This window comes from Bombina bombina, chromosome 5, assembly GCF_027579735.1.
Source record: "Bombina bombina isolate aBomBom1 chromosome 5, aBomBom1.pri, whole genome shotgun sequence".
NCBI classification, from domain to species: Eukaryota; Metazoa; Chordata; class Amphibia; order Anura; family Bombinatoridae; genus Bombina; species Bombina bombina.
Window position 1 is genome coordinate 770,890,200 of NC_069503.1, and position 14,821 is coordinate 770,905,020.

Sequence of the window (14,821 nt, forward strand, 5' to 3'; positions counted from 1 at the left end):
CCCAAAATATTAATACTGAACAAGCTGAACCCCAGGGGCAACCACGCCAGAATAGAAATAGTGGCCCTGATTCTGAGGGAACGCAATGGTCCAGGAATCAGTACAATGGGGCACCAAGAGATAGGCCCAGGGGTAGAGGTAACTTGTACAATCAGGTAGATATGCTGTTTACCCAATTAAATCGGTTGAGCGAACAAATCGCTAATATGAGTCAAAAATCTATGGCTCAGCAACCGAACAATACTTTTTTAGGGGTACAGCCAGTGGTCAGCAGTGGACCACAGGCACAGTCATAAATACTGCAGTATCACCTGAAGGGGAGGGGAGAGATATACAAAATGTAGTAATAAATATCAATGATACTAATCATGTTATCTCCCCACAGACCGGAAACGGACAAATTAGCTGTGACAATGAGCGACATCAGCCGGGAAAAATTAACCAAACTTTTCCTCTGCAGTGTTCTCTTAACATTATTTCCACAGATGCAGTACACAAGAACCCAGCTGACCTTGTCATAGGGGAAACAGGTAGGTATGAAATTTCCTCTGCATCGAATGACACAGCGGATCCAGGTAAAACGTGGCGAAGCCCACAGATGTACAAGAATGCAAATTTTATGTGTGAAATGATAGAAACTGCAGGAAGATATTATGTACTAGTTGAGCTGCAAGATTCAGTCTCCAACCCTATCAGGGGATTAATTGACACTGGGTCACAGGCAACTATCTTATCCCACAGGTACTACACACAGCTAAATGAGCTAACACCCCACAAACCCAAAATAAGAGAATTTGACGGTTCTCTAATAGGTGTTGGGGGTGACTCCCTAAAAGTCTACGGTACTGCCTGGTTAAAATTTAAATTGGGGAACAGGGTCATAAGACACCCTGTCATTATAGTGGATCTGCCAACTGATCGTTTAATTATTGGTAGTGATCTCCTGAAACGATTAAGCACCATAATTGATTGCATAAATAATGTAATTTGGTCGCAAGTTAAACGGCCTATCAATTATGAAAAATCTGGTATATCTCGCACCCGACACAGCTGTCACGTGGTGGAAGAGAAACCAGATGCTGTGGAGATTCATTTCAGGAATAACTCTACACCTGAAATCACTATTCTACAAATAGATGATCAGACTCCTTTTAGTGGCTCTGATGGTAATACTTTTAAAATATCGCCTGGAAAGATAGCGAATATTTCCCTAGATAGCGATGTATTAACCATATCACTCCACAAGGGGGATCATAAAATCCCTAAGGGGGGAGGCCACACTCAATACCTCACAGGGATTGAGAGAGTTAAAGAGGATCTATTTATCCCTATACAAGTGATTGACCTTGGTAAAACCGAGTATGCTAAAATAAACTTAAAACAGGAAGCTAGCTATATAAGCGAAGGTTTATTAACGCAAATAGCTGAACCTAAAGTGATTAAATATCTTTCTCCCCAAGACCACAGTGTCAACGGCCTGGATGACAGGTCTGAAAGCTATAACATCACAGCTAAGTGCTTATTATCTATCTCTATTGGTAATAAGTCAGTGAAGCACCTGTTTTTAGTTTTAAATACTCCCCATAATCAAATATACATTGGCAATGATATCTTACATAGATATGCCATACAAATAGATTTGATTAATTCTTGCCTCTGGAGCAGGTTAAAGGGGGACCCTGAAGTATTTCAGGATGAAAATGCAGCCCTGAAATCAAACCAGCAATTGCCATATGCTGTGAATATGCAGGTATCTAGCGATGTTATAATTCCTGCTGGGGCTGATAAATTTCTGTTACCCTTACAGGTAAAGAGAGGTCAGAAATTAAAAACTTCTGAAACACTGATTTGCCTCTCCCATAGAATACAAAATCTGGGTGTCACAGTAACCTACACTCCTATGGTGAATATTGGAACTGTTCCAATACATATTATTGTGCATAACATGACCCCACAGGATATAACATTATCCAAGGGAACTACCATAGGATATGCACTGGAATCAAGTTATTACACTTTTGGATTCCAGAATAATGTAATTGGGCTAATACCTGAAGGATACTTAACTGAAGAACAATTAATAGAACAATCCTTTGCATCTATGCCAGAGGGTCTATTTAATATTCAGTCCATTTATCCCTTCAGCTCAGAGGAAGGCATCTGTAAAATTGAAGAAGCCTCTCTAGTATTTGATCAGCCAATCAAACAGCAAGATTACCCCAATACCCAGAGTCATGGGAGCAATGTAAATTATAATCAAGGGGATCTCACTTCTAGATTGGAAGAAGCCTATGAAATAGGACAGCCTGAAATCTTTCCAGGATTTCAGCAAATAGTCAAAGAGCAAATATCCTTAGCTAATGGCTGTTCCAGCGATGACGAACGCCAACAGCTGCGAGAACTCCTAATGGAATACAAGGATATTTTCGCTAAGGATTCTTATGACTGTGGTACTACAGACTTGCACATTGCAAGAATACAAACAGATCCTAATGCGCCACCTGTATTTGTCAAACAATACAGACTTCCCTTAGCCTCATATGATTCTCTTGCAGAGATCATAAGGAATTTGGAAGAAAGAGGTATTATCAGACAGGTGCACAGCTCTTATAATAATCCTATTCTAGGTGTCCTTAAGCCCAATGGACAATGGCGTTTGTGTGCTGACTTAAGACAGCTAAACAAACGAGTATACATGTCTGGCTGGCCTGTACCATACATTGACCAGTGCCTAGCACAAATGCAGGGATCCAAAATATTCACTGCCATTGATTGTGCACAGGGATATTGGACCATAAAGGTACATGAAGAGGACCAATATAAGCTAGCATTCTCCTTCCAAAAGGTTCAGTATGCATTCCAGAGACTTCCATTTGGATACATAAATTCTGGGCATGAATTTGCTGTATTCATGCATAAGGCTATGCCTGACGCACTGGAAAGGGGGACCTTATCTTATGTTGATGATGTTTTAATCAAAAGCACAGACTTTGAAAAACACATCGTAGAGCTTAAACACGTCCTCAGCCAACTTAAAAGGGCAGGTGTCAAATTATCCCTGCAAAAAGCTCAATGGTGCCGCACTCGTGTAAACTTCTTGGGACATGAAGTTACCGCTGAAGGATTAAATCCCCAAAAGAAAAAGGTGGAAGCTATAGTGAATTCTAAAAACCCAACTAACTTAAAGGAATTGAGATCATTCCTGGGTATGACAAATTATTCTCGCAAATTCATTGATAATTATGCGGAATTAGCTAAACCACTACTACTTCTTCTAAAGAAAGATGTGAAATGGCACTGGAGTGAGTCTCAAGAGACAGCCATCAGAGAGCTGAAGAGAAAACTCACTCAAGCACCTTGCTTAGCATACCCTGAAGGTGGTAAACCTTTCTTCTTAGAGACAGGTTACACAGATATAAGCATGAGTGCTGTTTTATACCAAAAGCATGATAATTTGAACAAAGCCATTGCTTATGCGAGTAAAAATCTATCCCCAGTAGAAATAAAGTTCAACGATTGCGAAAAAGCCCTCTTATCTACTGTATGGGCTCTACAAAATTTCCGCAGCTATATACAGGGCGAGAAAATTATTGTAGAAACGGCCCACCAGCCTTTGCTATATTTTCAAAGTGAGAGAATAATAGATGGCAATCTGTCTAATAGCCGCATAACAGCGTGGACTCTTTCCTTACAAGGCTGGCCCTTAGAAATTCGCTACAAACAGAATAAAAAGAATCCAGTCGCACAAGGGCTTGCTGAGCTCCACAACTGTACTGCTAGAGATCCTGGGGAAGAATTATCAGAAGATGATTTTCTGAAGGAACAATTGCTTTCCCCATATAAAATGTACAATGAGGACCATTGTCAAACATTACCTTGGGTATATGTTGATGGTTGTTCTTACCATGCCACTATTGATAATGAGCGCAGATTAGTCGCTGGCATTGGTATAACGGGGGCAAATGGATTCCCAAATATATCTATAGGTTTCAACATTGGACCAAGATCCAGTCAAGTTGCAGAACTCACTGCTGTTTTCAAAACCATTGAAATGGCTATTGAACATGGTATTCATGAATTTGTGATCATAACTGACTCAAATTATGTGCGTGACAGTTTTGTTGAATACCTGCCAACTTGGAAAAGAAATGGCATGCAGAAAAGCAATAACAAACCAGTCAAGCATGGCAAGTTGTTCTGCGAGATTGATAATATGGTAGTATCCAATGACTTAACCATACACTGGAAAAAGACCAAGGGTCATTCCAGAGTTTTAGGTCCTGATAAGGAAGGCAATGACCTTGCGGATTCATTAGCCAAACAAGGAGCCATAACTGGAGAACTCCTTAATATTGACCATTTAATGGGTGCAATTCAGGTAGAAGCCATTACCAGAAACCAGGCAAAACAACAGAGTGAGCCTAACTTGGTACAATGGAGTCAGGATTCTCCTAGTGAGGACCTGATCACTAGTCAAAAAGAAGACCCCATTGTAGGCATCTTCTATAAACACATAGAAGATCCTGAAAGCAACCCCATCTCAAAAGATGATTGTATTGGCAAAGAAGATCTGAGAATCTTAATAAAATCTAAATCACAATTCAAATTACAGGATGGTTTGTTAATTAGAACCTCCAAAACTGGCATCCAGCAGTGGGTAGTACCCACCAAGTTCAGAGGTCTAATGCTTCAACATGCCCATGATGCTCCCACATCTGGTCATCGCGGTGCCAAACTCACGTATGAAATATTGCGTGATTATGCTTTTTGGCCACACATGTTGAAAGATGTTCAAACCTACTGTCAAGGGTGTTTAATCTGCCCACAGTTCCAACCCACTGCACCAACGCATAGAGCGCCATTGCAGAAAAGGGGGATGGTAATGCCATGGTCAGATATACAAATTGATTGTATTGGTCCGGTAACAAGGTCATCAAGAGGTAACAAGTACATGTTAACCGTGACATGCCTGTTCACTAAATGGGTAGAGTGCATTAGTGCACCTAACAATAGTGCTGAAACATGTGCAGCATTGCTCATCAACCATGTATTTTCCAGATTTGGTTTGCCCCAAAGAATCGAATCAGATCGGGGGACCCACTTCACTAGCGAAGTAATGACAAAAATGTGGAAAATACTAGGGGTTAAAAGAAAGCTCCATATTGCTTATAGAGCTGCCTCAAGTGGTGGTGTAGAGCGTTACAACCAGTCTATTGTTAAAATCCTCAAAAAGTTTGTGAGTGAAACAGGTAAAGACTGGGATGTAAAACTACCTCTAGTCTTAATGGCATTAAGAGCAACTCCAAGTAGTGCTACCAAGATGTCACCTTTTGAACTGATGACTGGTAGAAGAATGGTTCTACCTCAGCATCTGCTGTACCGTACATCAGACCAAAACTTGATAAATGCTGCCAATACACATCAATATGTGGAAAACCTAAGAAAGCACCTGCAATATGCCTTTGCATTTGCTCAAAGGAATTTAGAAAGAGCCGCAACTGCCACTAAAACCTATTATGATCTCAAAACATCCAAAAAGGAATATGAAATAAATGATAAAGTTTATCTTTATAACTTTGGAAGAGATCAGGTTAGGGAGAAGAAATTTCTTCCCTCATGGAAAGGTCCTTTTGTCATTACTGACAAAATATCTCCAGTGGCCTATAAAATACGGATCCCCAAAAATGAAGGTTTCATAGATAAATGGGTACATATCAATCAATTGCGGGCATGTCATCCCAGATCCCAACTACAAGTCATAGAGGGAGAATGAAGTGTCATATCCCCAAATGCACTAAAGACATACTGTAATTTAAAGATGCCTAACTGATAAACATGAAAGCTCAAAATAACAAACTTTCTTCATAAGAGACTGTCTATGAGGTATACGGTTGATCCTCATCAAATACCACTGACTTTAAGCCAATTCAAATACATGTGTCCTACATCTATTTGAAGTTGGAAGGGGGATTTATGTCAGAGTATATGAATATTATGATGAATATTACATATGTGTACATATATATATATATATATATATATATATATGTATATTTTATACACTGTATATGTTAGATGAGACCTCAGGATTAATTGAACATGAGTTTGTTGAACACAGCTTCTAATACACGTCTATCAGAATTGACGATCAGTAGAGCCTTTTTGAAGCACGACCCCTGTAGTGTAAAACACACAAACATTTCTTTTCTAAAGGAAATAGCTCAGTGACCCTATTCATTTGACTATATATATGCAGATTTTTATAACTTCAGAACATTTGGTGAGGTGAGAAAAGAATGTGTTCAAGGACCCCTTTGGAATTTGACACGTGTGATACAACAGTTCTATCTCACTGAATCTCTATTTGAAGACGTACTGCAAAACACAATTAAAATTAAATACATTTTGCAAGGGGAACAATGCCAGTTTTCCATGTATGTTTAGAATGGTTCATGATATATATATTGAAATTAAACACATTGTATTAAATAGATAATTGCTGCAGGGGATATTTATATAGGAAATAAATTCAGATATACATAGAAATGATATATATGTTTTGAAAACATAAAAGATCTTACTTAGCCTCTGTGTTTTTAAGAATATAAATAAATACTTATGGACCATACACATATTAATGCTTGGATCATCTCTAATAATTATTTCTATTTTTATTGCAGACAACCATTGGTCATAAGCATCAATCTATGCACTTAGAAAGAGACGGAATGCCGCATGAAATGAATTAAGTCATATCATATAAACGTGCAAATAAATGTTTATAAAGTTTCACATACATCTTTTAAAATATAGTGAGATGAAAATATGGAAGTTACTTTGATGTGATATGACTATGAGATATATATTTGATGTGATATAACTATGAAATATAAGTTATTTTAATATAATGCTAGATGTTTCATATCAAAATGATCAGAAAATTAATTAAGATATAACTTATCCAAAACAAATATTGCGAATAGTTGTTGCAGTAAATTATGATAAAATGAATAACCATTTAATAGAAATACTGATTTAAGTTGATTCAAATGTTGCTATGTATGTTTGTAATGATGCCACCCAGTGTTGCCATGAGAGAACTACAGCCAGAAAGCTTTTTGGCTGTTGGAAATGGGATATTCAGATTATCCAATAGAGGGACAAGGTTTCAAGGGCCACCCATATTTCACACCTATGATTAGACTAATAAGTTGATGCAGAAGGAAGGAGACGGTGGTCTAGAGAGTTTTTGAACTGACTGAAACTGTTTTGCGTGGGACACAGTCAAACTACAAAAACAAAGTGGGCCATATTTCTCCTATTCCATTGCAATTACACTTATTTTATATGAGGTGTGAAATTGGATCCGTTGCAAAAACTGGGAACTGGATTGCTGTTATTTGGTGATGTATATAAAAGTTTTATTATAAGATAAGTTATATGCATAGTCAATTTGTATTTAATAGATTTAAAGAAACAGTGTGTTTAGTTAGCATTTCACAGCCTATATATATATATATATATATTGTTTAAATCTGTATCTGATTGACCAAGTAACTCATCTATGCAAGTTCTGATATTGTCAGTTAATTTTGTATTAGGATAAATTGCAGTTAAATAGCAGAATATATATATTATCCTATTGTTTTATAAACACTGTTTAGAATTGTATTGCTTGGATGTTAAAGGTTTTTAGTCCCATTGTGTTAAATAAATAAAAGGCTGAATTGTGAAGGTATATCTTTCTGGGTTTTGTAAGAAGGATAGCATATCTTAAGAGTTGGTTTTAACGCATATAAATTTTGTTTCATTTCCTTTTATTGCAAATATACTTCAATATGTTTATGGATATTAAGTAAATAAAAGAATTCAGATATTTATATTAATTGTATGGTCTAGTAGGTGCATGGTTGATAAGGGTTTCTATTTCTTTGTATTGTGTTTATAACCCTGCCATAAACTTATATATATTATTTGGATAGCACTGCTAAGATTTTCATAAATATACTGACAATGAGGTTGAAAAAAGACAGACGTCCATCGAGTTCAACCTATACAAATATAAAATACTTAAAAAAAGCTCCAGTTAAGTTTAAATAATCCCACTAAAAGGTGACCCATTTAATACAAGCAATCATATCCATAAATTTTGTTTCTAGACAGAAATGTATCCAAACTATTTTTAAATGTATCTAGGGTATTAGCATTCACTACCTCCTTTGATAATGAGTTCCACAATTTTATTGCTCTTACAGTGAAAAAACTTTTCCGTTGCAGGAGGTTAAATCTCCTTTCCTCCAACCTTAAATGGTGACCTCTTGTCACAAACAATTTTCTTGGAATAAACAGAGCTTCTGCCATCTCTGTATATGGGCCTTGAATATCCTATATAATAAAAGGCCAGGTATGTTTGTCAGATGCAGTCATGCGCAGTAGAGACTGCAGAGGACAAACATACCTGGACTTGATCAGCAGAGGAGTGCGCACTTCGGAAGCTGCCTGGTGGGGTGCGTGGCCGGCAGGCGTGACAAGGGGACTTGACACAGGGCATGGCCTCATGGGAGCATGCGTGAAGGGGCGTGGTTAACGGGAGAGAGGTAGGAGAGACAAAAAGAGGTGGGAGAGACCAAAAGAGAGGAGGGAAATATAGAAAGCGAGCAAAAGAGGGGGGAAGAGAGAGAGAGAAAAAGAGAGGGGAGAGACAGCAAAAGAGGGGGGAGAGCAAAAGAGGAGGAGAGAGAGTAAAAGAGGGGGGAGAGCAAAAGAGGGGGAGAGAGAGCACAAAAGAGGGGGAGAGAGTGCAAAAGAGGGGGAGAGAGAGAGCACAAAAGAGGGGGAGAGAGAGCTCAAAAGAGAGGGGGAGAGAGAGCTCAAAAGAGAGGGGAGAGAGAGAGCACAAAATAGAGGGGGAGAGAGAGCTCAAAAGAGATGGGGGAGAGAGAGAGCACAAAAGAGAGGGAGAGTTCAAAAGAGGGGGAGAGAGAGCTCAAAAGAGAGGGGGGAGAAAGAGAATGCAATAGAGAAGGGGGAGAGAGAGCACAAAAGAGCGAGAGAGAGAGCGCAAAAGAGGGAGGGAGAGCACAAAAGAGAGGGGGAGAGAGAGAGCAAAAGAGAGGGGAGAGAGAGCAAAAGAGGGGGAGAGAGCTCAAAAGAGAGGGGGGGAGAGAGAATGCAATAGAGAAGGGGGAGAGAGAGCACAAAAGAGGGAGAGAGAGAGCGCAAAAGAGGGGGGGAGAGAGAGAGCAAAAGAGAGGGGAGAGAGAGCAAAAGAGGGGGGAGAGAGCAAAAGAGGGGGGAGAGAACAAAAGTGGAGGAGAGAGCGTAAAAGAGGATGGGAGAGAGCAGAAGAGGGGGAGAGAGAGCACAAAAGAGGGGGAGAGAGAGCTCAAAAGAGAGGGGGGAGAGAGAGAGCACAAAAGAGAAGTGGGAAAGAGAGTGTAAAAGAGAAGGGGGAGAGAGAGCACAAAAGAGGGAGAGAGAGTGCGCAAAAGAGAGAGGGAGAGAGTGCAAATGAGAGGGGGGAGAGAGCGCAAAAGAGAGGGGGAGAGAGAGCAAAAGAGGGGGGAGAGAGCTAGAGCACAAAAGAGGGGGAGAGAGAGAGCAAAAGAGGGGGAGAGAGAGAGTAAAAGAGGGGGAGAGAGAGCAAAATAGGGGAGAGAGAGCAAAAGAGGGGGGAGAGAGCAAAAGAGGGCGAGAGAGAGAGAAAGAGCAAAAGAGGGGGAAGAGAGCAGAAGAGGGGGGAAGAGATAGCGAAAGCGAGCAAAAGAGGGGAGAGAGTGCAAAAGAGGAGGGAGAGAGAGAGCAAAAGAGGGGAGAGAGAGCAAAAGAGGGGGAGAGAGAGAGCAAAAGAGGGGGGAGAGAGAGCGCAAAATAGGGGGAAGAGAGAGAGCTCAAAAGAGAGGGGGAGAGAGAGAGAGAATCAATGTTTCTTTTAATACATGCTAGTATCTTATTAGCCTTTGAAGCCGCTGCCCTGCATTGTGCACCCATCTTTAGCTTGTTATCTATTACTATTCCCAAATCCCTTTCCTCCTCTGTTTGGCTAAGCCTTGTCCCATTTAAATAATAAATTGCCTGCTTATTTTTACTGTAGAACCTTGCATTTTCCCGTATTAAATCTCATTTTCCATTTACCTGCCCATACTTCTAATTTTTTCAGATCCCTTTGTAAGGAAAGTTCACCCTGCTCTGACCTAATGACCTTACTTAACTTATTATCATCTGCAAAAATAGATATGTTGCTATTTAATCCTTGCTCCAAGTCATTTATAAAAATATTAAAAATAACAGAGCCCAGTACTGATCCCTGGGGGACTCCACTGATTACCTTTGTCCAATCTGAGTATGATCCATTCATTACTACTCATTGCGCCCTATCTTTTATCCAGTTATTTATCAATGAGCTAACATTTTCAGCTATTCCCAGTCCCTTAATTTTGTGCATTGATCTCTCACGTGGCACTGTATCAAACGCTTTTGCAAAAATCTAAGTATATCACATCAACTGATTCCCCTTTATCTATGTTTTTACTTACTTCCTCATAGAATCTAATTAGATTAGTTTGACATGATCTATTTCTCATAATACCATGCTGATTTGAACTCATAATCTTGTTTACATGAATATGCTCATCAATATAATTCCTTATAATCCCTTCAAATATCTTCCCCACTATTGATGTCAGACTAACTGGTCTATAGCTTCCTGCATCATCCCTGCTTCCCTTTATAAAAAGTGGCACCACATCAGCTTTACGCCAATCCTGGGGGACCATGCCTGAGGATAATGAGTCTTGAAAAATTAAGAGTAGAGGTTTGTCTATAATAGTGCTAAGTTCCCTTAGTGAATTCCATCTGGGCCTGGAGTTTTATTTACCTTAATATTATCCAGTTTTTTTCCTGATATCCTCTATACATAACCCAGTTAATGGTATGTGCTGGCATATTCTAGTTTGTTCCAAAGTATCCCCTATAGGTTCCTCTCTTGTGTATACTGAAGAAAAGAACTGGTTTAGTACCTCAGCCTTCTCCCTGTCACTATTAATCATGCTACCCTCCATGCATTTTAATGTATCTATATTGTCCGTGTTGGATTTTTTGCTATTAATGTACTTAAAGAAACTTTTAGGGTTAGACTTAGAATCCTTTGCAATTAATTTTTCATTTTCAATTTTGGCTAATTTGATTGTTTTCTGCATGCATTGTTACATTCCTTATAAATATGGTATGTTGAGTCTGTACTACTTTCTTTGAATAATTTAAATGCCCTACGTTTTTTCCTAATTTCTCTTAACACATTTTTATTTAGCCACATTGGCTTGGATTTTTTATTTTTATAACCATATGGTATTTGTTGATATGTATATTTATTTAACAAAGTTTTAAATGTTATCTATCTATCCTCTGTATTTTTTTTTTTATATTTAAAGTTTTTTATTAAACAGGTTTAATATACATAACATACGGTACACAGTTTATGAAACAGAAACAAATAGTTCAGCTCCATTTGGTTGCAAAGTTAAAAATACAAACAAGGAATACAGCTTTTTAACTGTGTTCTATAGGACAGCCGATACAATAAAATAGTCCTCCGAAAAGGCTACCCTTAATAGCTGCCCGCCAGGAGCTTAGTTAACCCTTTTTAAACCATAATCCTCTGTATTTTTATTAAATAATACTTTGTCCCAATTTATGTTATTTAATGATTTCCTTAAATCGTTGAATTTTGCTATCTTAAAATTAAAAGTCTTAGTTAAACATTTAAGACACTGCTTATAACATAGTAACATAGTAACATAGTAGATGAGGTTGAAAAAAGACCGAAGTCCATCGAGTTCAACCTATACAAATCTAAAATATATACAAAAAGCACCAGTTAAGCTTAAATAATTCCACTAAAAGGGGAAAAGAGATTTCAAATGTGACCATGTTATGATCACTGTTACCCAAATGTTCTTCGACTTCTATGTTTGATATTATATCTGTATTGTTTGATAGCACTAAATCCAATATAGCTTTACTCCTAGTTGGAGGTAAGATGGCAGCTGTTTGTGTCACTCAGTTGATCCACAGGCCAAATGGCTCCTTAACACAGCCCAAATGCAGCTCAATGTTCCAAGGTCCATGCAGGAGTCTAAAACATCCACAAAGGGAGCAGGGCACCTCTGGTGCCTCGACAGGCAGGCAAGTCTCACCGCGGTGCTTCAGCCACCCCCTCACACGGTCAGCTAGAGTTCCGCCGTGACACTCAGCCGCTCTCCTCCAAGGCGACCGCCGACCAGAGCAACACTTGGATATAAAGCGAGATAGTTTATGTTTGTCAGGAAAAAAAGCCAATCTAAAGTGTAATATAAATTATATAAGCTAAGTATCTCAGGAGCTACTGACAAGTGCGTCCTCACACCACCCGTTTTTTGTGGGGGGGTTTATCACACAAAATAATACATTTAAAAAAATGTTAACTGCAATCAATGATTAAAGAAATCAGGTAGATAAAGTGAGAAACAACTATAATGAAAAAATTAACGCCTAGATTTAGAGTTTTGTCGGTAACGACCCGCGTAGCTAACGCTGGCTTTTTTTCCCCCGCACCTTTTAAATACCGCTGGTATTTAGAGTTCACAGAATGGCTGCGTTAGGCTCCAAAAAGGGAGCGTAGAGCATAATTTACCGCCACTGCAACTCTCAATACCAGCGGTGCTTACGGACGCGGCCAGCTTAAAAAACGTGCTCGTGCACGATTCCCCCATAGGAAACAATGGGGCATTTTGAGCTGAAAAAAAACCTAACACCTGCAAAAAAGCAGCGTTCAGCTCCTAACATAGCCCCATTATTTCCTATGGGGAAACACTTCCTATGTCTGCACCTAACACCCTAACATGTACCCCGAGTCTAAACACCCCTAACCTTACACTTATTAACCCCTAATCTGCCGCCCCCGCTATTGCTGACCCCTGCATATTATTATTAACCCCTAATCTGCCGCTCCGTACACCGCCGCAACCTACATTATACCTATGTACCCCTAATCTGCTGCCCATAACACCGCCGACCCCTATATTATATTTATTAACCCCTAATCTGCCCCCCACAACGTCGCCTCCACCTAACTACACTAATTAACCCCTAATCTGCCGACCGGACCTCACCGCTACTATAATAAATGTATTAACCCCTAATCCGCCTCACTCCCGCCTCAATAACCCTATAATAAATAGTATTAACCCCTAATCTGCCCTCCCTAACATCGCCGACACCTAACTTCAAGTATTAACCTCACCGCTACTCTAATACATTTTTTAACCTCTAAAGCTAAGTCTAACCCTAACCCTAACACCCCCCTAAATTAAATATAATTTAAATCTAACGAAATAAATTAACTCTTATTAAATAAATTATTCCTATTTAAAGCTAAATACTTACCTGTAAAATAAATCCTAATATAGCTACAATATAAATTATAATTATATTGTAGCTATTTTAGGATTAATATTTATTTTACAGGCAACTTTGTAATTATTTTAACCAGGTACAATAGCTATTAAATAGTTAATAACTATTTAATAGTTACCTAGTTAAAATAATTACAAAATTACCTGTAAAATAAATCCTAACCTAAGTTACAATTAAACCTAACACTACACTATCAATAAATTAATTAAATAAAATACCTACAATTATCTACAATTAAACCTAACACTACACTATCAATAAATTAATTAAATACAATACCTACAAATAAATACAATTAAATAAACTAACTAAAGTACAAAAAATAAAAAAGAACTAAGTTACAAAAAATAAAAAAATATTTACAAACATTAGAAAAATATTACAACAATTTTAAACTAATTACACCTACTCTAAGCCCCCTAATAAAATAACAAAGCCCCCCAAAATAAAAAAAATGCCCTACCCTATTCTAAAATTCAAATAGAAAAGCTCTTTTACCTTACCAGCCCTTAAAAGGGCCCTTTGAGGGGCATGCCCCAAAGAATTCAGCTCTTTTGCCTGTAAAAAAAAAAACATACAATACCCCCCCCAACATTACAACCCACCACCCACATACCCCAAATCTAACCCAAACCCCCCTTAAATAAACCTAACACTAAGCCCCTGAAGATCTTCCTACCTTGTCTTCGCCATGCCAGGTATCACCGATCGCTCCAGGCTCCAAAGTCTTCATCCAAGCCCAAGCGGGGGCTGGAGATCCATCATCCGGCTGAAGTCTTCTATCAAGCGGTGGCTGAAGAGGTCCAGAAGAGGCTCCAAAGTCTTCATCCTATCCGGGCAGAAGAGTAGATCCGGACCGGCAACCATCTTCTTCCAAGCGGTGACAAGCGGCTCCATCTTGAAGACCTCCGGCGCGGATCCATCCTCTTCTTCCGACGTCCTAAGTCGGAACAGCCAATAGAATGCGAGCTCAATCTGATTGGCTGATCGGATCAGCCAATTGTATTGAACTTGAATCTGATTGGCTGATTCCATCAGCCAATCAGAGTTTTCCTACCTTAATTCCGATTGGCTGATAGAATCCTATCAGCCAATCGGAATTTGAGGGACGCCATCTTGGATGACGTCATTTAAAGGAACCTTCATTCGGACTTAGGATGTCGGAAGAAGAGGATGGATCCGCGCCGGAGGTCTTCAAGATGGAGCCGCTTGTCACCGCTTGGAAGAAGATGATTGCCCGTCCGGATCTACTCTTCTGCCCGGATAGGATGAAGACTTTGTAGCCTCTTCTGGACCTCTTCAGCCGCCGCTTGATAGAAGACTTCAGCCGGATGATGGATCTTCAGCCCCTGCTTGGGCTTGGATGAAG